Source organism: Notolepis coatsorum, assembly GCF_963971535.1.
Source record: "Notolepis coatsorum genome assembly, chromosome: 5".
Classification (NCBI taxonomy): Eukaryota; Metazoa; Chordata; class Actinopteri; order Aulopiformes; family Paralepididae; genus Notolepis; species Notolepis coatsorum.
The window spans coordinates 48,420,311-48,445,707 of NC_140169.1; the positions used below are offsets into that span (position 1 = coordinate 48,420,311).

Consider the following 25,397-nt stretch of genomic DNA (forward strand, 5'->3'; position numbering starts at 1 on the left):
TGGTGGAGGAGGAGCTGACCCTGCAGGGTATCGGGCAGTGAGCCCTAACCCAGTTCTACATCAACGTCAGGAAGGAGGTGAGGAGTGATGGCAACTTCTCATGTACCTTAGATTGAAGTTTGTTCATTTCTGCCTGAGCTATACCGGCAATACAACCATTTGCGTCTTTAGGATATCTACAGACCTGTTAACTTTCATCCTATTGGATGTACGGTTGAACAAGCGTTTGAAAATTAACGGGACATTAACACTTTGGGTGCCGGCCAGAAATCCGGAAAATGACTGTGGATTGCCAGCTATATTTAACATGGATAAGTTCCCCTTCTTTGCAGGGCTATAACTTTTTAAATCATATTGCTAGATTGCCATTATTAGGGCCCATTCAAAGTCCTATATGTATTGTTCAGGGTGAAGCAACGTTAAACTTTTTCATTCACATATTCATACTAAAGTATGGTCTAATGTATAAGTGTTTTCATCTCTTTCTGCAGCTTTCTCCAGAACGTGATATATAGCCCCAAATGCATTATATTGATGATGCAATACAGTTTTATGGCAATCTGCGCGATATAAAAAATTCCAACTAGACGTACTTCTAGAAGTTACTACACGTCATCTGATGTTGACCGGATGGGCTAGGGGGCATTTATAATTCCGTGGGCAGCGTTATACCAATCATCTAATGTGGGTCAAATGTTGATCATAGCAGTTAGTATCGAAGACGGTAATTTTACACGCTAAAACTCACCCCAGTCTCCTCGCGCCGTTGGGCGATCAGCGTAGAGTAGAAATGTTACCATTATGGGATGTCGATTTACCCGGTCCATTTCCAGGTTGTATAATGGTATATACGTCCAAATCATGTTGTTTATCGAGTTATTGGCAATGGATCGCTATTTATTGTGACGAGCCAGAGTGCCGGGAGCTGTAAAGCGTCCTTCGGCAACTTGAGCATGGCCGGGAAGGACGCTGTAACACGTCTTCTGGCAGTTAAAGTGTTTTAACAATGATTTATAACAATTTTCAAAGAGTTTAGTGAATACTTGTAACATTCCGAGAATGTTCCCCCCAAAAAGCCACTCTGGTTAAATGGCTCTAGTTGTGTTGGGTCTGTTTGGTGATGATCCCCATGCGTGTCAACTGACCCCAGCAGTCAGGTCTGGTCCTCGGACTTCGCTGGACGTTCTGTCTAGCGTTGTCTTGGTGCCACGCTAGGGCGGGCCATACTTTTTTTTTTTTGGAAAATCAATCGAGTGGGGTGTCTAAAATATGTGTTTTTTTGTGGGGAATTCAAATACGGGATTATTTTTCTAATCGGATAACTCCTACCTACATTGTTTTGGATTTCAAAATGGCCGATTTGACCATTTTTCACCCCTTGGCCATACATGGATGCCAACATGAATCTGAAGGAAATCCTAACATGCAAGGTGTCTAAATGATGTGTTTCTTAATGGGGAATTCAAATATGAGTTCATTTTTGGGATAGGATAACTCTAACCTACATCATTTTGGATTTCAAAATGGCCGATTTTACCATTTTTCACCCCTTGGCCATACATGGATGCCAACATGTATCTGAAGGAAATCCTAACATGCAAGGTGTCTAAATGATGTGTTTCTTAATGGGGAATTCAAATATGAGGTAATTTTTGGGATAGGATAAATATAACCTGCATAATTTTGGATTTCAAAATGGCTGATTTTACCATTTGAACCCATTGGTATTGTATTACAAAATTGCAAAGATAAAAAATATATGGGAAATCATTTATAATGACAAAGCCATCAAATTTATTAACAAGTTAACTGTATATAACTGGATACAACTCCAAAGATCAATAATAATAATACTAACAATAATAAATTGTATTTGTAATGCACACAAACACCTAAGTGCTAAATCTCGATCTCCTGACTTCTTGAACTTTGCCAGATTCCAATATCTTGATTGGACTCATTCTTGGATGGCAAGATCTCCTACTGTACTGCTTTAGCCACCAACCTACAAACACAAACTTAAAGTCAACGTCAGCCATAAATAGGTGAGCTCTTTCCAGAACTACTCAGCAGAAACCTCTGTAACCATTTTAACAAACGTCTCAATGTATTGAGAAAATCCATGGGGCTCCATGTGTACAAAAATTCTAAGGAAATGAATAAACGGAAGATGATTAATTAAACTGAAGGTTTTGTAGATACAGTACTGAATTCTCCCATCCGGACCAATGCAATTTGAAATATTATAGAATAGCAGGCTTATAAATTACCTTATTATAGCCAATTTGCACATTTATGGATTGTGCCAAATCTTATATTTCAAATGCCCGAGTTTTAGTATCACCAGGCGTGCATAAGAACAGATGATTAAATCTACTGTATGTACAGTCTCTTTTTTATTTTTGCCAGGGTGCAACCATTTTAAAAATAATTTCAAATCGAATTGTTGCTACGTGCTAAGAATAAGGAAGAGAAATGAACTGCGCTTAAATATATGCCAATAATGTTAGGTTTTGTGGTTTATTATCCCGACAGAAGTAATTAGCTTGAAACCCCATGGAGGCCTTTGGGAAGTGTCGTTCGGAATTCTCTGTCCTCAAAATGACGAAAATAAAAATACAATTCCTGACGTTCAATTTTTCCAAAAGGTCGACTTTCGCTAACTAAACAGCAAAACGAAAATCTATAACACTTTAACCTATTGGTAAACTAACATATTGATGATAATATACAATATAACTGCGGTTGTGACATGGTTATGATGTTTATACTTTAATACGTTTGACAAATAAAACGATACTTTTGTCAGACAGTCTCTAGACAGATTGATTTATGACGTGATGTTATTTGCAGTCCGCCGATGAATGGCACGGTGGAAGAGGTTAAAGCACGATGAATGGCACGGTGGAAGAGGTTACAGCACATGATGAATGGCACGGTGGAAGAGGTTAAAGCACATGATGAATGGCACGGTGGAAGAGGTTAAAGCACATTAGGCGAGTCAATCTATGAAAAAAAAGCACTTAACCCAAAAAAAAATTATACAAAAGGTTTTTCGATGGATTCCGATAGTATTGGGCGTGCTAAATAACATACTAAAAGTCGACCAAAATCGACCCCCCGGAAAGCCGCCATTTCCAAGATGGCGTCCCAGATGGCGGTGGAGATATTAAAATGGCTATCTCAAATTGAGAATATGGTGCAAAGGATTTCTCAACTGATTCTGGTACCTCTGGGCATGTTCACTAACATACTAAAGATCTAGGAAAATATTTTCAAGATGGCGTCCAAAATGGCGCCCAGGAGCTTAAAATGACTATACAAATACAAATAGCTTACTAAAAAAGGTGTTTGCACTCTCCAGCTCTCAAGCTAGCATAGTTGAAGCCTTCTTTTTGACCATTATAGTTGTTATAGTTAGAGGTGTTTGCACTCTCCAGCTCCCAAACTACCATAGTTGAAGCCTTCTTTTTCTGAATCTGTTTCTTTCTTTTCTGACCTAGTCCTGTGTTTGGGCATGCCTGGGTGTGTCTGGCCTGGCAGTGTTATTTAAGCCCCAGTTTCATCCTAGTCTTTGCCAGAGGTGTTTGCACTCTCCAGCTCTCAAGCTAGCATAGTTGAAGCCTTCTTTTTGACCATTATCTGATTTCTAAAGTGATGAGTGAATTCAGTGCCCAGATCTGTCCCATTTGTAAATTGGAAGATGGAAGTGATTTTGTTGAGATTCGTCAGAAAGGTGCTGATGGGATCAATAAAGCTAGTGTTAAAAGAGGTGACACTGTTCATGTGACTGCTGGCATGAAAGTACATTCAGAATGCCGCAAAATGTACATACATAGCAGAGATATTGATTTACATTTACAGAGGAAACAGAGCGGTGAATCAAGTACCACTAATAAAAGGACTAGTACTAGGCAGTCTGAAGCTCTATTCAATAGCCAAACTGATTGCCTTTTCTGCGGCACAAATGTTCATGAAGGACGTGCCGACTACAGTTACGTGAAAACAGACAACTTTGCAAAGTCTATATTGCAAAGCTGTGATGAACGAAATGATGAGTGGTCATTCAAAGTCAAAGGTAGAATTGAATACTATAATAGTGATCTACATGCTGCAGACTGTGTGTATCATAATGCTTGTAGCACACATTTCCGGTGTGACCGTGATGTTCCCATGGAATTTCAGCCTGATTGTAATCCAAAGCGGAGAAAGTCTGGAAGGCCAAATAATGAGGACCAAGAGCAAGCCTTCTCAAAAATGTGTGCTTACTTTGAAACGAATGATGGACAGCTGACCGTTTCTGCACTTAGGTGTAAAATGCAAGAGTATTTGTCTAAGGCCGATTCCATCCCATATAGTAATCAATACCTAAAAACATTGCTGATGCAACGATATGCAAATAGCATATTTATTGCAGAAGGAGATGGCTTGGATTGTATTGTTACAATAAGAGAGAAAACATCAGACATACTCAGATCCTACTATAACAACACAAAACAAAACAGTGATGAAGAGTCTGAGAAGAGACACTTACTCGAAACGGCTGCAAAACTCATAAAAAGTGACATAATGACTAATGTTCCACCTGTTAATGAGTACCCGACTACAGAGACACTAAAACTACAGAATGCCCTTGATTATATTCCACAATCACTCCACATTGTGTTAAAAGCTTTGTTTGTCGGTAAAGAGACGGAGCAGAAAATTGCTAGTATTGGCCACGCAATCATACAGGCAGTCCGACCACGAGCTGTCCTTGCCCCTTTGCAAATTGGCCTAGCAGTGCAAATGCACCACTTAAACCGGTCTCGGTTCATTGTAGATATGCTGAATAAGATGGGATTCTGCTCTTCCTATTCTGAATTGCAGAGGTTTGAAATGAATGCTGCAAATTGTACTGCACCAAACATGCTTGGTAAGGATATTGATGTGTTGAACACGACCGTCTTATTTGCTGCAGACAATGTAGATCATAATATTCTAACAATTGATGGGAAAGGGACATTTCATGGGATGGGCATGATAGCTGCCTTGACACCAGGACAGAAGACGGACCAAAGGATTCCGAGGTTCAGAATTAATGAACTGAATCTTGTGCAGAGGTCAAAAGTTGTGATAATAGATTATCACTTTGCCAAACACTTTTGCAGAGACACCACATTTAAAGAACTTCCAAGACTCGCAGAATGTAACAAGATGGTTGATCTGCTTTGGGAGTTATCGTTCAATTTCAAACAGCCTGCACCTGGTTGGCAGGGGATGATGCACATTATTCATAAGGGAGATGAACATCCAGGGCAGTCTTCAGTGAGATACTTACCAATGATAGACATGTACTCCGGAGACAAAACATGCATTCTGTCAACACTGGAGTTCATTTGTGGTCTGGCATCCAAACACCACCTTGCCCCAGTAGTTACATTTGACCAACCCCTATATTGGAAAGCAGCAGAGATAATCCTAGATTCACCACAGTGCAGTCACCTCAAGTCCTTTGTCCTGCTCCTAGGAGGATTTCACACATTTATGAATTTGCTAGGAGCAATTGGTACACTGATGGACGGTACAGGACTTAAGGACATTCTAGGGGTAGTCTATGGGGAGAACTCGGTAGCCCATATGATGACAGGCAAATCAGTTCAGAGAGCATTCCGTGGCCATCTTCTGGTTGACAAATGTCTTAACCGCATGATAATATCAGAAATGGTAGATGATAGTCATGAATTTGCAGCAATGGTTGAACAGTCTGAAGCAATGTATACCTCAATAGTTAAGGGTGAAATGCCATTGGAAACAGTGTTCACATCAGAGACCCTCATTACAATAAATGAAGAGCTGGGAAAAAGGAAGATGGAACTGTGTGCTAGATCCAAAACTAGTCAGTTGTGGCTAAATTACCAACACATGTTAGAAGTTGCTAGGTCACTGATAACAGCAGATCGCACAGGTTCCTGGCTTTTGCACCTACGCGCTGTTTCTGAATGCATACCGATATTCGCTGCGGCTGGGCATTACAATTACTTGAAATCGGCACACTTTTATGTCTAAGAGATGAGTCAGCTTCACATCAACCACCCAGATGTCTTCAGACAATTTGAAAAGGGTTTTCATGTTATCCGTCGCAGCAGCCAATCATGGGCAGGCCTCAGCTCAGATCTTGTAATCGAAACAACATTGATGAGGTCATTGAAGACTACAGGAGGGATGACACATGGAAGTGGAATGACCGACAATCAGAGATCCCTTTGGACAATGTCAAAGGGCATAACATCAGAGTATAACACCGCAATGCAGGAGTTCTCAAACCAGACATACACAACATCAGAACAGCACAAGGATTCAACAGAGGCAAGGATGAAAAGGGATGCTGCTGACCTGGAGAAGATCACTTCAAAACTTGCTATATGTTCACCTTTCTCTCCAGACTCTTCTTAAGGAATGTTGTTACAGGTGTTGTCGCTGAGGATGGAGTGAACGTGCATGATTATGACTCTGTTGGACGCAACATCATGCACAAAATGATCGGACAGCCGGCATTCACATTTTCATTTAGTAGAAAGGATAAAGCCATAACCCTTGGACAAAAATCGTCTATCAAGGTTGCTCCTGATCGAATCATTGATTCTGCACTTCTTTTTTCAACGTTTCCTTATTGTCTCCCAAACTGGAGAGCTGTCATTGGAGGAGGTTATGCGTTACGAACTCAGTCCTTTCCCTCCTGCCCTCTTTGAAGCCGGAAACGTCTTCCGCAAAGCTGATAAACCACAACTAGCGCACGCGATCTGTGATCATGCAAGTGATGCAATCCTAGATTCTGTACCAGAAACTGAGCATTATGTTCTTGATGGTGGTTCACTCCTTCACCGAATACAATGGAAGCACGGACAAAGCTATGGTAAAATTGCACAGTCATATGCAGACTTCACCATCCAACATTATGGCTCAGCTACAACCATTGTGTTTGATGGCTATGAGGATGGGCCATCCATTAAAGACAACACACATCAAAGAAGAGGAAACAATATTCATCCCATTGTCAACTTCACTGCTGAGACAGAGTTCTCAGGTAAGAAGGAGGAGTTCCTGTCAAGAGATCTGAATAAACAGAAACTGATCCACATGATAAGTGATGAACTGAAAGAACGGGATTGCACTGTGGTCAATTCACTTGGAGATGCTGATGTAGACATAGTAAGGGCCGCAGTGGGATCATCTCTTCTTCACACCACGACGCTGATTGGAGAAGATACTGATCTCCTCGTCTTACTTCTTTACTATGCACAGAGAGATAGCAAGGGCCTTTATTTCAGATCAGACAAGTCGAAAGCTGATGGCAGTTTTAAAGTGTACGCCATAAACCATTTGAAAGAAGTACTCGGACAGGATGTGTGTTCTCAGTTGCTGTTCATCCATGCTGTGACTGGCTGTGACACAACTTCCCGGATCTTCGGAGTTGGCAAAAAGACAGCATTCCAAAAACTTGTAAAAGGGGATCCTGTCCTTCAGGCTTGTGCCAATGCATTCACTGTACCAAACCAGACAACAGATGTGATCGATGACCTTGGGTGCCAAGCAATGGCTGTCTTTTTTGGTGGAAAGTGCACAGATTCGCTTGCAAAAATGAGATATAACATTTTCAGCAAGAAGGTTGTCTCAGCTTCATCAACGGTAACGCCTGAACGTCTACCACCAACTGAATCTGCTACCAAATTCCACTGTCGTAGAGCATACTACCAGGTCATGGTCTGGATGGGAACAGATGATGGTATAGATGCTCTAGACTGGGGCTGGAACCTGCAGGACAATAGATTTGTCCCACTCATGTCAACAATGAATGCTGCTCCAGACAGTCTCTTGAAGGTCATTCATTGTAACTGTACCACTGCCTGCAAGACACTTCGCTGCTCATGCAGAAAATATGGACTACCTTGTACTACTGTCTGTGGACCATGTCAACTTCATGAATGTGACAATCCACATAACAAGTTTCTCCCAGAGGATCCTGAAGATGATGATGAGTAGGCCTAAAGACCACAATAAGTGGGTCATTTATTTTGTGTTCAACACCAAAGCCAGCTTTCTAGGTTGAATATAATAACCAATTTTAATTTTAGCCAAAATAAGCTACAGGCAGCCATTTTGATGATGCAAATGATGCATTCCTAGCAGATATATTTAGCTAGATATTTTGCTCGTTATTAATGTATAGAGGTGCCAGAATCAGTTTATAAATCCCTTAGAAATTTTTTCCCATTTGAGATACAGGCATTCTAAGCTCCCAGTCGTCATTTTGGACACCATTTTGAAAATTAAGACTCTTCGGAAGGTGTATTTCCCTAAAACTTTAGTATGTTCCTAAGTATGTCTAGGGGTACTTGGGGAACCAGAATCAAATGACAATCATTTATATAATTTTTATATTGACATATATATAGCCATTTTAAGCTTGGCCAGCCGCAATTTTGGACGGCATCTTGAAAATGAAGCCTTTCTGGAAGGTGTATTTTCCTAGATTTTTAGTATGTTAGTGAGCATGCCCAGAGGTACCAGAATCAGTTGAGAAATCCTTTCCACCATTTTCTTAATTTGAGATATAGCCATTTTAATCGCCCCGGCGCCATCTGGGACGCCATCTTGGAAATGACGGCTTTCGGAGGGGTCGATTTTGGTCGACTTTTAGTATGTTATTTAGCACGCCCAATACTACCAGAATCCATTGAAAAACCTTTTGTATCAATTTTTTTGGGGTTACACCATATATTGACTCGACTACATGATGAATGGCACGGTGGAAGAGGTTAAAGCACATGATGAATGGCACGGTGGAAGAGGTTAAAGCACATGATGAATGGCACGGTGGAAGAGGTTAAAGCACATGATGAATGGCACGGTGGAAGAGGTTAAAGCACATGATGAATGGCACGGTGGAAGAGGTTAAAGCACATGATAAATGGCACGGTGGAAGAGGTTAAAGCACATGATGAATGGCACGGTGGACGAGGTTAAAGCACATGATGAATGGCATGGTGGAAGAGGTTAAAGCACATGATGAATGGCACGGTGGAAGAGGTTAAAGCACATGATGAATGGCACGGTGGAAGAGGTTAAAGCACATGATGAATGGCACGGTGGAAGAGGTTACAGCACATGATGAATGGCACGGTGGAAGAGGTTAAAGCACATGATGAATGGCACTGTGGAAGAGGTTACAGCACATGATGAATGGCACGGTGGAAGAGGTTAAAGCACATGATGAATGGCACGGTGGAAGAGGTTACAGCACATGATGAATGGCACGGTGGAAGAGGTTACAGCACATGATGAATGGCACGGTGGAAGAGGTTAAAGCACATGATGAATGGTACGGTGGAAGAGGTTAAAGCACATGATGAATGGCACGGTGGAAGAGGTTACAGCACATGATGAATGGCACGGTGGAAGAGGTTAAAGCACATGATGAATGGCACGGTGGAAGAGGTTACAGCACATGATGAATGGCACGGTGGAAGAGGTTAAAGCACATGATGAATGGCACGGTGGAAGAGGTTAAAGCACATGATGAATGGCACGGTGGAAGAGGTTACAGCACATGATGAATGGCACGGTGGAAGAGGTTAAAGCACATGATGAATGGCACGGTGGAAGAGGTTAAAGCACATGATGAATGGCACGGTGGAAGAGGTTACAGCACATGATGAATGGCACGGTGGAAGAGGTTACAGCACATGATGAATGGCACGGTGGAAGAGGTTAAAGCACATGATGAATGGCACGGTGGAAGAGGTTAAAGCACATGATGAATGGCACGGTGGAAGAGGTTAAAGCACATGATGAATGGCACGGTGGAAGAGGTTAAAGCACATGATGAATGGCACGGTGGAAGAGGTTAAAGCACATGATGAATGGCACGGTGGAAGAGGTTAAAGCACATGATAAATGGCACGGTGGAAGAGGTTAAAGCACATGATGAATGGCACGGTGGACGAGGTTAAAGCACATGATGAATGGCATGGTGGAAGAGGTTAAAGCACATGATGAATGGCACGGTGGAAGAGGTTAAAGCACATGATGAATGGCACGGTGGAAGAGGTTAAAGCACATGATGAATGGCACGGTGGAAGAGGTTACAGCACATGATGAATGGCACGGTGGAAGAGGTTAAAGCACATGATGAATGGCACGGTGGAAGAGGTTACAGCACATGATGAATGGCACGGTGGAAGAGGTTAAAGCACATGATGAATGGCACGGTGGAAGAGGTTACAGCACATGATGAATGGCACGGTGGAAGAGGTTACAGCACATGATGAATGGCACGGTGGAAGAGGTTAAAGCACATGATGAATGGCACGGTGGAAGAGGTTAAAGCACATGATGAATGGCACGGTGGAAGAGGTTACAGCACATGATGAATGGCACGGTGGAAGAGGTTAAAGCACATGATGAATGGCACGGTGGAAGAGGTTACAGCACATGATGAATGGCACGGTGGAAGAGGTTACAGCACATGATGAATGGCACGGTGGAAGAGGTTAAAGCACATGATGAATGGCACGGTGGAAGAGGTTAAAGCACATGATGAATGGCACGGTGGAAGAGGTTACAGCACATGATGAATGGCACGGTGGAAGAGGTTAAAGCACATGATGAATGACACGGTGGAAGAGGTTACAGCACATGATGAATGGCACGGTGGAAGAGGTTAAAGCACATGATGAATGGCACGGTGGAAGAGGTTAAAGCACATGATGAATGGCACGGTGGAAGAGGTTACAGCACATGATGAATGGCACGGTGGAAGAGGTTAAAGCACATGATGAATGGCACGGTGGAAGAGGTTACAGCACATGATGAATGGCACGGTGGAAGAGGTTAAAGCACATGATGAATGACACGGTGGAAGAGGTTACAGCACATGATGAATGGCACGGTGGAAGAGGTTAAAGCACATGATGAATGGCACGGTGGAAGAGGTTAAAGCACATGATGAATGGCACGGTGGAAGAGGTTACAGCACATGATGAATGGCACGGTGGAAGAGGTTAAAGCACATGATGAATGGCACGGTGGAAGAGGTTAAAGCACATGATGAATTGCACGGTGGAAGAGGTTACTGCACATGATGAATGGCACGGTGGAAGAGGTTACAGCACATGATGAATGGCACGGTGGAAGAGGTTAAAGCACATGATGAATGGCACGGTGGAAGAGGTTAAAGCACATGATGAATGGCACGGTGGAAGAGGTTAAAGCACATGATGAATGGCACGGTGGAAGAGGTTACAGCATGTGATGAATGCATGTATTAAAGCATTCCGTCTCCAGACGGATTTCCGTCAATTTGATTGGGGAGATCCGTCCATTTGATTCGCAGTCTGACGGAAGTATTTGCATGATTTGTAGATGCATACAGATTGAAACAAAATTGAGCCAATCAGAGGCGCCAAATATGGAAAAGGGCTTTTTTTTCCTATCGCGCCAAGCAGTCATCATCACTCAGCGACTCGAGAGACAGGTCGCCTTTTTTGCAGCCTCACGCGTCAACTGTTTGTTTACCAACGTCACAGCCACCACGCTGCTTGCACTCGCTGCTATATACCGATTAGCTAACGTTAGCTTAATAGCGTCTGTTAAATGGAAGGAGTAAGCCGGCCACTAAAAAGAGAACCCACCGCGGGGTTCTCAGATGAAAAGGATCAGCGCGGGACCACCTAACAAAAAGTTTCGAGAGGAGAGGACGTTTGAAGAGACTGGCTAGGCAGCGCTACTGGGGGCTGTAGTGGTGAGTTAACTTGTTCCGTGTGCCGCAACGATGTCAAAAAGAAAAACAGAAACAACACGTTTGTCATTGTCGTGTTACTTCACAGTACAATATGTGAGTCCCCTGCTGTGGTTGTGAGTATACGTTTATTAGCTTAACTCCGTAGCAACATCACACAGGTGTATCTGTAGTCAGTCTCCTCCCCACCGTATATATTCTGTCAGGATCTATGGGTAACATTACTGTATATTTGCATATCGTATATGTCACAAATGTAACAGTACTATATACCTGTAGTATGTCCCTATGCCATAAATGTCATGATGTCAATGTCATGCATGTCATAAATGTCACTGAATTGAAAATGGGGGACCCTGATGATGTAAACAAGACAAACGTCTTTCTCTGGTCTGCATCCCCTTAACAATTGTGTGTATTGAGCCATACTGTATTGTACCCATTCTGCAATCGGTTAAATATTGATTGATTGTTATAACGGATTGCAGAATGGGTACAATACAGTACAGCTCAATACACACAATTGTCAAGGGGTTGCAGACCAGAGAAAGACTTTCCTCTTTACATCAGGGTCCCCCATTTTCAATTCATAACATATATGACATACATGACATACAGATAGACAGTACTGCTACATCTATACATTTATGACGTACCAGATTTACACAGTATTGTTTGTGATACAATAAGAGTCTAAAAAAGAGAGCATATACATTTGACGAAGAAACTGTACATTGGAGGAGGTTGGGTGGAGGGGGGGGGGGGGACTGTACATTGGAGGTGGTTGGGGAGGGAAGGGTTGGGTAGGCGGGGTGGGGGGGTAACTGTACATTGGATTATCGACGAAACCGAAACAAGTAGGCTCCCTTAAAACGCCAACGCTATTAAAAAGAAATACAGTGGAGGTTAAAATAAGAATATGACTTGGCCTGAAAAAAATTTCAGTCAGGAGATTTTTTTTTGCTTTAATCCCTGTGAATGGCACGGTGGAAGAGGTTACAGCACATGATGAATGGCACGGTGGAAGAGGTTACAGCACATGATGAATGGCACGGTGGAAGAGGTTACAGCACATGATGAATGGCACGGTGGAAGAGGTTAAAGCACATGATGAATGGCACGGTGGAAGAGGTTACAGCACATGATGAATGGCACGGTGGAAGAGGTTAAAGCACATGATGAATGGCATGGTGGAAGAGGTTAAAGCACATGATGAATGGCACGGTGGAAGAGGTTAAAGCACATGATGAATGGCACGGTGGAAGAGGTTAAAGCACATGATGAATGGCACGGTGGAAGAGATTAAAGCACATGATGAATGGCACGGTGGAAGAGGTTACAGCACATGATGAATGGCACGGTGGAAGAGGTTAAAGCACATGATGAATGGCACGGTGGAAGAGGTTAAAGCACATGATGAATGGCACGGTGGAAGAGGTTAAAGCACATGATGAATGGCACGGTGGAAGAGGTTAAAGCACATGATGAATGGCACGGTGGAAGAGGTTAAAGCACATGATGAATGGCACGGTGGAAGAGGTTACAGCACATGATGAATGGCACGGTGGAAGAGGTTACAGCACATGATGAATGGCACGGTGGAAGAGGTTAAAGCACATGATGAATGGCACGGTGGAAGAGGTTAAAGCACATGATGAATGGCACGGTGGAAGAGGTTAGAGCACATGATGAATGGCACGGTGGAAGAGGTTAAAGCACATGATGAATGGCACGGTGGAAGAGGTTAAAGCACATGATGAATGGCACGGTGGAAGAGGTTAAAGCACATGATTAGGCCTGCCACGATAACACATTTTGCTGGGCGATTAATTGCCCCCGAAAATATCGCGATAAGCGATATTATTGCGACCGGTTAGAGAATTTTTTTTTTGGATAAATTTATTTCCCAAAACTTTTATTTTGAAGCCCACCGCTCCGTCTTTTCCGGTGTTTAAGACTTTTATTTTGAAGCCCACCGACCGGACCGGAAGTATTGTGATTATCAGGTACTTTTTGGGTACCAGAAAAGTCACGTGAAACACTGCAGACCACCGAATAGAGACGCGTCTCTAGGATTTCATAATCATTATGTTTGCAGCAGGCACAAGTGCAATAAACAAAGGATACAGTCACTGTGTATTCTGCCTCATTTATTGATTAAACAAAACCGACATCAACACAATTTGCCACCGAGCGGAGAGTTTAGTCTCGCAAAAAGATCGCTGACTTGTTAAGGCTTGTTGTTAGGTTAGGTGCTAATGTTGTGCTAGCGTTTTAGCATGGCTATCGTACATAGCGTGATCAATATAACTCGCTATTGATTGTTTGTATGAGTAACGTTAATGCTAGTAGAATAGACACAACGTGAGGTAATCACCATCCATTTTAAACCGGTTATTACCTAATGCTAACGTTAGCAAATAGACGCGACTGGTAACGTTACAGCTTGTTAGCCTAATGCTCGTTAACGTTAGCATAGACAGCCTAGCTAACGTTAACGCTTGTAGAATAGACACAATGAGAGGTAACGTTAGCGTTAGCAGAATAGACACAACGAGGGTCTCGTTAATGTTGTTATTGATTGATTGATTGAAAACTGTGTTTACTCTGTTTGTATGAGTAGACACAATGAGGGGTAACGTTAGCCCCACGGAGCTCCTGTGCTGTGCTCTGTAGTAAAGCCAGCGGCCCGCCTCCCAACACGGACAGTGACTGACAAGGGGCACTGGGTCCGCCACATTAAAACAAACGCGCAAATAGCAATTAATCGCGCCCGTCAAAATCATTGCATTCATTTTAATTATCGCGGCAATTAATCGATTTATTGCTTATCGCGGCAGGCCTACACATGATGAATGGCACGGTGGAAGAGGTTACAGCACATGATGAATTGCACGGTGGAAGAGGTTAAAGCACATGATGAATGGCACGGTGGAAGAGGTTAAAGCACATGATGCATGGCACGGTGGAAGAGGTTAAAGCACATGATGAATGGCACGGTGGAAGAGGTTAAAGCACATGATGAATGGCACGGTGGAAGAGGTTAAAGCACATGATGAATGGCACGGTGGAAGAGGTTACAGCAGGGTTAGAAATTAAAAAAAAAATTCAAGGGCTTTTTTTGCCCCCCTTAATTGATTTTCGGGGGCTTTTTTTGTATTTCGGGGGCACAAAATTTTTATAATGAAAATTAACATAAAGATTATAAAACATTTGACACTTTTTTTTACAGTCTTCGTCCCCATGTTTGATAACGTAATGTTAATGTCTCCATATATAGGGCTCTACGCTAACCTTTTTCCCAAGGAGCACATGTGCTCCTAAATAAAATGTTAATAAATAAAATCTAAATACAAATTTAGGAGCACACAGAAATTTAGGAGCACAGTGACAATTGTTCAAGTAACACACACACACACACACAATGTGACATCATGGCTTGGTTTCATGTTTTGAGGTACCTTCAATTATCTGTAAATAATACATACATACTCTATCTAAATAGATTAAATATTATTGTCCCTGAGGGCAAGTTGTGTTGTTGTCTTGATATATCTACAAATAGCAGACGAATAACCGGTTGCCTCTGGATCAATGAATGTCTAATATTGAATAATATTATTAGATATTTTATTTTTAACATCCCTAATTCCAACAGTCAAGAGGCTTGTTTCAAATTGATACGTGAAAAACCCGACACACGCAACGTTTGTGAGTATAGGCTCTGGCCAGATCGATCAATGAAATACGTTGCACGCTCAGCGCTGTGGAATGAAGGAAATGCGCATCGGGATCGGATTTGGATATTATTCTTTGGAGTTGTGTTACAAATGGAACGGTCTTTCCCCGCCGAACACAAGTTACTTAACGTTACACAGGTTGCGCTATGCAGATGTTTAGCTTGCTAACGTTAAGATAGCAGTGTAATGCTTGATGAGAGCAGAGCGCTCTGTCTGTGTTCGCATCCTCTGATTCCTCTCAAGTGCCTGTAAACACGCAGCGGGCCCCGCCTCCCTCCTCCTTGGAACAAACATTCCACCCAAAAACTGAATTTCATTCCAGTTTCAATCTGAACTATTAACAGCGGAGCTGTTTTGTAATCTTCACAATCACTTGTCTGTCTCGCACACTGCAAGTAAATGATTTTTCCGGTTTGCACACACACATATTATTAGGGGCAAATACGAGGGAAATGCTCGCACTGTAGAGCATATATATAATTATATAATTAGTAAACTGTCGGGGGCTTTTTTTGCCCCCCTTAACTGATTTTCGAGGGCATTTGGTAAATTTTCGAGGGCATTTTGCCCCAAGCCCCCGTTAATTTCGAACCCTGGGTTACAGCACATGATGAATGGCACGGTGGAAGAGGTTAAAGCACATGATGAATGGCACGGTGGAAGAGGTTAAAGCACATGATGATTGGCACGGTGGAAGAGGTTACAGCACATGATGAATGGCATGGTGGAAGAGGTTAAAGCACATGATGAATGGCACGGTGGAAGAGGTTAAAGCACGTGATGAATGGCACGGTGGAAGAGGTTACAGCACATGATGAATGGCACGGTGGAAGAGGTTAAAGCACATGATGAATGGCACGGTGGAAGAGGTTACAGCACATGATGAATGGCACGGTGGAAGAGGTTAAAGCACATGATGAATGGCACGGTGGAAGAGGTTACAGCACATGATGAATGGCACGGTGGAAGAGGTTACAGCACATGATGAATGGCACGGTGGAAGAGATTAAAGCACATGATGAATGGCACGGTGGAAGAGGTTAAAGCACATGATGAATGGCACGGTGGAAGAGGTTAAAGCACATGATGAATGGCACGGTGGAAGAGGTTAAAGCACATGATGAATGGCACGGTGGAAGAGGTTAAAGCACATGATGAATGGCATGGTGGAAGAGGTTAAAGCACATGATGAATGGCACGGTGGAAGAGGTTAAAGCACATGATGAATGGCATGGTGGAAGAGGTTAAAGCACATGATGATTGGCACGGTGGAAGAGGTTAAAGCACATGATGAATGGCACGGTGGAAGAGGTTAAAGCACATGATGAATGGCACGGTGGAAGAGGTTAAAGCATATGATGAATGGCACAGTGGAAGAGGTTAAAGCACATGATGAATGGCACGGTGGACGAGGTTAAAGCACATGATGAATGGCATGGTGGAAGAGGTTAAAGCACATGATGAATGGCACGGTGGAAGAGGTTAAAGCACATGATGAATGGCACGGTGGACGAGGTTAAAGCACATGATGAATGGCACGGTGGAAGAGGTTAAAGCACATGATGAATGGCACGGTGGAAGAGGTTAAAGCACATGATGAATGGCACGGTGGAAGAGGTTAAAGCACATGATGAATGGCACGGTGGACGAGGTTAAAGCACATGATGAATGGCATGGTGGAAGAGGTTAAAGCACATGATGAATGGCACGGTGGAAGAGGTTAAAGCACATGATGAATGGCACAGTGGAAGAGGTTAAAGCACATGATGAATGGCACGGTGGAAGAGGTTAAAGCACATGATGAATGGCATGGTGGAAGAGGTTAAAGCACATGATGAATGGCATGGTGGAAGAGGTTAAAGCACATGATGAATGGCATGGTGGAAGAGGTTAAAGCACATGATGAATGGCACGGTGGAAGAGGTTAAAGCACATGATGAATGGCACGGTGGAAGAGGTTAAAGCACATGATGAATGGCACGGTGGAAGAGGTTAAAGCACATGATGAATGGCATGGTGGAAGAGGTTAAAGCACATGATGAATGGCACGGTGGAAGAGGTTAAAGCACATGATGAATGGCACGGTGGAAGAGGTTAAAGCACATGATGAATGGCACGGTGGAAGAGGTTAAAGCACATGATGAATGGCACGGTGGAAGAGGTTAAAGCACATGATGAATGGCACGGTGGAAGAGGTTAAAGCACATGATGAATGGCACGGTGGAAGAGGTTAAAGCACATGATGAATGGCACGGTGGAAGAGGTTAAAGCACATGATGAATGGCACGGTGGAAGAGGTTAAAGCACATGATGAATGGCACGGTGGAAGAGGTTAGAGCACATGATGAATGGCACGGTGGAAGAGGTTAAAGCACATGATGAATGGCACGGTGGAAGAGGTTAAAGCACATGATGAATGGCACGGTGAAAGAGGTTAAAGCACATGATGAATGGCACGGTGGAAGAGGTTAATGCACGAGTCTCGTCTCTTGAAAGGAAACGTTCTGATCTTTCTTCCACAACGGGAAGAATCAATCGAGTGCTAATGAAATGAGTTACAGAGGTTTGAACACACTGAAGTAAAAGTTGTGTAATCATTTCTGTTTACTTGTTGAATCTCATTGGCTACAAAGGTGGTCAATCACTTTGGCCATCAGAGGTGACGTCCCTTCAGGACCCGGCCAAACCCCTCGCTTATCAATGATTTGCTTGCAGCCAACCTGTACGAAACGGATTTTTTTTTTTTCCGTTTTATACCGTTTTGAATAAGAGTATAGTTTTACGTTTTACATTTAGTCATTTAGCTGACGCTTTTATCCAAAGCGACTTTTTGGAGATTTCTAGTAATTCCAGAGAAATTCCGCGATAATAGCTGATTTATCGTTTTCAAATGAACGCTAGATTATCGATAATGTGTACTTATGCACGCTAGAGAAGCGGGCTGAAAAATATATTATCCATGACCTGGTCAGCGCTAACGTCATACACACAGACACGCTGCGATGGCTGAGAAAAAAACATCTGATTAACCCAAGACTGGTAACATAGATTCCTTACCTTACATCAGATGTTCTGCAAAAAGATTAATCCAATTCCTGATCGCCATTCCAAATATTGATTGTGTTTATTGATCCAACGTTATAGTCCAAAACACATAATCGAAAGCTGCTCCGAGCCTCCCCAGTGAATGTGGTAACAGATACTGCTTGCCAGAGAAGGGAAAACCCCAGACCGGACTTTTTTTCTGATGCACAGCCCCACCCAATCCAATCAAATGATGTGCAATACCATCCGGGAGACGATAGGCGGCGGTATTTGCCCTTTTCGAGGTCAGACCCATTCCCAATGAAAAATGAATGGATATTCCTAATAAAATAAATGACTATTAAAACCAGAGTTTTCTCGGGTCTTGGCACTCAACGCATGGCGAGTTAACCCGACTAATCTCGTGGTTGGCACTGAATGTGTTAAGGGGTTAAATAAAATGTCTAGAGCAGGACCAGTCTCAACATCCTGTGACTAGTATCTTCATCCAGTGGAAAATTAAATGGTAAATTGATATAAATTCCAAGAGTCACCATTTGTTTAGTTTAGTATTGTGCAACTTTTGACCACAATTTAAGGGTTCATGGCAGGGGTTCTCAAGTCTTTGGCTTAAGGCCTCAATAAGGGAAGTTGTACCTTTCCTGCTGACTTGTCATAACTTGTAACTCTTTTACGTCAGCTAAAATGTAGATGATGCTGGGATGCTGGAAGTGTTGAATTGGTTAGATCAGTCGTGGAGTATCGTCTCCTCCTTAAGCCAGTAGACTGTCCCTCTTCTATTGGCCCAGTATGTCACTGAGAACCCTGAACTTCAGGTGTAAGGTGACTATTGGAATCCTGTAAAGAGGGTGCTGGTTGTTGGGCAATGACTGAGTCTTTTTTCTGATCCCATCCCAGTGTTGTTACCAAGCCCCCACCCCCTCAAACCAGAATCCACACTGGATCCTAAACACCTGGGCCTGGATGTTTTGTCTCCCTGTAGATCCTTCTGAGTGGTGGCTTTGAGCCTCTCCCGGCCGAAGTGAAGCACCAAGATGGTGGTTATGAGCTGAGATCCAAGAGGATGTCTTCCAACAACTTGAGGTGACCCTGCACGCTTACTGGCTCATGTTGGTAGTACTTGGTACTCATTGTGTACCTGCTGCCTTGTGTTGGTACTCATGACTATAACCTGCTCAGAACAGATGTGAGATTAAATAAAATGTCTAAAACGGGACCCGCTGCTCAACATTCTGCGATGTATCTTCTAGCAGTCTTCATCCAATGGTAAAGTTATGTAAATTTGCAACATGATTAATATTTCTTTTACATTTTTGCCATTTAGCTGACTCTTTTATCCAAAGCGACTTACAAGTTTTGTACAACAAGACAGCAGGAAGGGTACAACTCTTATCAGCTGAGTAACAATGTTCATCAAAGTGTTGAGTGCTACAGTGTAGGTTAGTATATTAGGACAAGTGCATGACAGTAGGGTTAGAGTTATTTTCCCCCCCATTTCAGATAATGATTGAAAGTGCGTCTTTAGTCGATGGCGAAAGATTGGACGGGTTTCGGCTGTCCTAACTGGGGTGGGTAGTTCATTCCACCATTGTGGGGCAAGGACTGAGAAAAGGCAGGTTCTCCTTGATGACCCTCACAGAGCTCGGATAGGAGTAGGTCTGACGCGGCCAGAAGATGCAGAGCGTAGGGGTCTTGAGGGTGTGTAGTTAGAGACCATTGACCGGAGGTAGGCGGGAGCGGTTCCCTTTGCCGCACGGTATGCTAGGTCGAGGGCCTTGAAGCGGATACGTGCAGCAATGGGGAGCCAGTGCAGGTCCCTAAGAAGTGGGGTGACATGGGCCGACTTCGGTAGGTTGAAGAGGCTTAGTGGCAGTGGCCGGGAGGCCAGCGAGCAGTGCGTTGCAGTAGTCGAGGCGGGAGATGACTGTTGATTGGACGAGGAGTTGGGTGGCTTCTTTTGTCAGGAAGGGGCGGATCCTTCTGATGTTGCTCAGGAGGAATCGGCAGGTTCTGGTTGTCGCTGCGATGTGAGCAGAGAAGTTCAACTGGTCGTCGAGGACAACACCAAGGTTCTTGGCGGTCGGGGACACCGTCACAGCTGCATTCTCGACTGTGATGGAAAGGTCGGTCGGGGGAGGATTTGGCCGGCAGGTGGAGCAATTCTGTTTTGCTTAGGTTCAGTTTGAGGTTATTGGTCGTCATCCAGGCGGAGATGTCGGACAGACAGGCCGAGATCCCCTCAGTGATGTGGATATCTGAGGGAGGGAATGAGAGGAAGAGTTGAGTATCGTCGGCATAACAATGGTAGGAGAAGCTATGAGACGTGATAATGTTACCCAGTGATTTAGTGGATATCTGAGGGAGGGAATGAGAGGAAGAGTTGAGTATCGTCGGCATAACAATGGTAGGAGAAGCTATGAGACGTGATAATGTTACCCAGTGATTTAGTGTAGAGGGAGACGAGAAGGGGTCCTAGAACCGAGCCCTGGGGGACACCCGTCCGCAGGGGGCGGTTGGCCGACAGGGTCCCTCTCCATGACACTTGGTAGGAGCGGTCATTAAGGTATGATGTCAGCCATGTCAGCGCAGAGCCAGCCACTCCCATTCCTGCGAGGGCCGCGAGGAGGATCTGGTGGTTGACTGTCGAAGGCTGCACATAGATCTAGGGGTCAGCCCTACTCAACAGGTAGCGATCTCAAGATGAGATCCAATTCAAATGTATTGTCACATTATACAGCACGAGTACAATACACCATCCAACCAGAGTGGATAAATGAATTAACGTTACAAAAAAAAAATGTAACCGAGATTTTAACCTGGGCAGGGCTGTACAGTGCGACGAGATGGTCGCGAATTGCCCCTTTAATTGGCCGTTGCGATTGGTAAATATTATCTGGGGGCGGGCTTGCGAGCAGTGCTTTCAAGCCTTGCATTCGCATTTCACTCCTAAATTATCCAAGGCGTGTGATGACGCCACTCACGCGAGCTGAGCAGTGAGCACTCAGCAGGTATGATCAGCGGGAACAATCGACTGAGCACTCGCTCTGATAGACTGGCTGACTGTCTGATTTAGCTATGAAGAAAAGTAAAGTTAGTATTGCTTCATATTTTCGACGCGTTCGACCTCCTATAGTGAGCCGAACTGAACTGAACTCAGACACACGGAGAGAGCTGCGGCGTCTGCTCCTCCTCCCTCCCGCACCCGTGGCTGTTGTAAACACTAGTCTCTAGTGGGACACTGGGACCTCTGTGAGCCTGCCAGCCGGCTAGCTACTGATATCAACAAATCCTCCAGCAAGTCTAGTAGTGCATGATAGCTCGCGTTAGCTTACTGTTCAAAACGAAACGTCCCATTAAACTAAATAGTTCAGATAGCTCCTGATATCAATGTCTTATAAGTTATAACACTGAGTCGATGCGTATTCGAGCTGAGGGCACGCTGAATATAGTCAATAGGGGCCAGCTGCAGCGCCGGAGAATCCTGGCCGTAGCTGGAGGCTACAGTATAGGGTCCAGCTGCAGCTCCGGAGAATCCTGGCCGTAGCTGGAGGCTACTCGAGTACACACAGACAGTGGAGCTGGTTGCATATAGCGAGCATTTTGACTTGTTGCGTGGTGGCGATGTCTCGCAGATAATACAACTACAAGTATGATTACCGGTATATAAAAAAACAAAAACAATCGATATAAATAATGGTAAAATTGTTATTAAAAAATGTGCCCCTAAAAAATGTTTTTTGCCCCTAAATTTCTCATTTAGGGGCAAGTGTGCCCCTAGTGAAAAAGCTTAGCGTACAGCCCTGCTGGGACTAACCCGTTGAGCTAAACGGTCCGAAGTTAGCCGTTACTGACCAATCCATGGTTTACACTTGTCAAGAGCCTATTGCGCTTGTCGTCCAGTATTGGCATTAATGAATCTGACGTCATGCTAATATGTCATGTTCTACAGTAGGACTTACTACTATGATACCCATTAAAACAAGTAATTCGAATAATGGAAGCCTACTTTGCTGGAACGATTAATTTCAAACGTATACAGTGTGCGCTGACTCGCTAAGCCTTTCTCCACGCATTGTTTACCTCCGCCCCGCGTTGATGACTGAGACAGTGGAACGTTGGTTCTGCTTAACTAGAATGTGCTGTTTTATGCATGGTGGTGCTTTTTAGTCTAAATCATTTAAAATGTCTTCTGTTGACAGGTGCAGATGGGACGGTCTGTCTTGAGAGTTCCTGTGGTCCCGTTTTAACTGACTGGTATGTGATGTGTTCTCATTCACAAATATGTGGTAGTGAACTGTTGAATGCAAACTCGTTAAGCATTTTGTAGCATTGGACACTATTAATATTTCTCATTTCTTTCCTAGTCCCTAAACTAAATCTTTGAGAAGTGATGAGTTTCTATTACCGCCCCAGTCTGAAAATGCATGACTGATTGGTGTCTCTGATCCAAGACCACTAATTAATGGCACATTGTTTTACCATTACATTGTACTAAGAGAAATCTCTTTCAGGTCTTGTGATTCTGCTGGTCTTTGGCCTCCAACAGCTGACAAACTGGGGAAACGGCAAGGTGTGTTTTTGATGGTGCTTCTTGTAAAATATTAAGTTGGGAAAGGGTTAAACTCGTTTGCCAATTTGCTTCAATGTTTGCTTGTATTAAATGGACTGATGTAGCGGTTTGAGAATTTTTTAATAAATGTTACACTCTTCCTGTTTTTCCTCCTGGAAGTGATGAGTTAATTAGTACCGCCCAGTCTGACAATTCATGACTGATTGGTCTAACCTCTGATCGCAGGAATTATTGCATGATGCTCCCATCAGCCATTTGTTCTACATTAACACATTCGGGGCCAGACCCGAGAAAAGTCGGGTTAACCCGCCATGCTCTGGGCGCCAAACCCGAGAAGTACGGAGAATACATTTTTCAGACGCCGCTTCTGTTCGTGCATGATGACTCATATAATATCGATAGTCTAGCGTCTATTTGAAAAATGTATGAACAAATTATCTGTTTCGTGCATGTTGACTGGAAGCAACTATTTAGATCTAATGCTATTATATTTTAAGCACTCGCAACTTGTGACGAGACTGTCGTCTTCAATGGACTGGGATGTTAACGTCTCACCAACTTTTGTTTTGTTTTCCTAGATGTCATTTACAAGCTTGAACGACCATGAAGGGATGCACCGTTTGTCTACTTGGTGCTTTTCAAGGTGAGTGTTCATGTTAATCGAGTAACTCTGAGGAAGAACCATATTAAGTTCAGTGGAACAAGGTTTTCAAACGTTGTCTAAAGATGGTAACTTAGTGTTTTCATTCATGGTTAAAGACAGTAGAGGTTTAGTAGTTTGTGATATATCACACTACCAAGTGATTTAGATTAACTTCACAACTGCCGATATAGTCTGTCAAACTTTAAAACTGACTTATGTGGTTCTTCACTGAAAAGGTAGAATTTTTCGTTCCTCAAACCTTTAGTCTGTGATGTAAACATGAAATAGGAAGAGTCTGATGCAACACTGACGATTCTGTAACTTCTGAGGCTTCAAACCTGCACTGGCTTCTCTGTGAATCATATGATCATCTTCATAACGTTCGTTTCGTTTTGTTTCTTACAGTTGGGATTCAGCCTGAGGAAGTTGGCTGAAGGTGACGTCTCCAGATAAGTTGTCTGAAGGTGACGTCTCCAGAGGAAGTTGTCTGAAGGTGACGTCTCCAGAGAAGTTGTCTGAAGGTGACGTCTTCAGAGGTGGGTTTAACGAGCACTGACCCTCTTGTGAATTGCAGCAGTCATTGTGCTGATGAAACCTAAACTGAAATGCTGGAATTACCGTCAGATTGTTAGTGGTGACTCTCGGTTTTCTGAACATTACCTGGACTTGTCCTCGTCTTCAGTGAAATGGATTGTGCTGTTTCTCACCAACCTCCATCTTGTTTTTCAGAGTTGCTGAATGCAAGCAGAGTCAGCTGTAGAAGAACCTGTGGCCAGAATAAGATGCACTCTTATTACAGCTTGGTAATTATTAGCCCATCCTAGTCTCGCCATCTGTAGCTTAAACTCTTTATCTGCCATCAAATACTGTGCTGATGAAATCCAAACTGAAATGCTGGAATTACCGGCAGATTGTTAGTGGTGACTCTCGGTTTTCTGAACATGACCTGGTTGTGACCAGACTGTATCGTCTTCAATGGACTGGGATGTTAAGGGGAGACACTACAGGTGAATAGGGTAAAAAAAAATAGATATCACAATGAAACTTCCCCAGTTGATTACTTATATTAAGACAAGACTTTTTTGTATTACAAGTTTTCTGAAATTGTATGTTTAAATATGCAAATGAGGCATTATCTACTTAAATATGCACTAATTTGCATATAATTCCAGGACAGAAATCTGAACATTGGATAAAGCCATTTTCAAAATTATAGTTTCATTTTGTTGACATATTAGAGCCAAAGGTTTTTACAGAGGGGATTTTGGATATCTCTTTTTATCACTCCATAAATCATAAAATACTCCATTCAGTCAATTTTTATGGTAAAATTCCATATTTCGCCATGTTTTTAGGAATAAAATGTGATATAAATCAGGGTATGAATGCGATATCAACAAACCCTTCTGTAAATACCTTCAGAACATAGATATGAATAGAACTGGAAGGTTTGGTGTATGTGAGTGCTACTGAAGTGGAGATTTCTGGCTCAGAGTATGAGGAAAAACTCTTAAAAACTCATTTTTGGGAAAACGCCTTCAAAGTTCTGTATTGTAAAATGCCATTTTTTTTTTTTAAACAGATATTTACAAACACAATACCTAATCAAACCATTAGTAA

The 25,397-nt window shown here is 43.1% G+C and overlaps 1 long non-coding RNA gene across 1 annotated transcript; it reads left to right on the plus strand.

Annotated features, from left to right (window-relative positions):
* The first annotated feature begins 4 nt into the window (after window positions 1-4).
* On the plus strand, window positions 5-23,769 carry LOC311229068. Its single transcript, XR_014619728.1, has 5 exons — window positions 5-77; window positions 19,547-19,647; window positions 22,764-22,818; window positions 23,076-23,134; window positions 23,713-23,769. It is a non-coding gene; the product is annotated as an uncharacterized lncRNA (long non-coding RNA).
* Window positions 23,770-25,397: the final 1,628 nt, after the last annotated feature.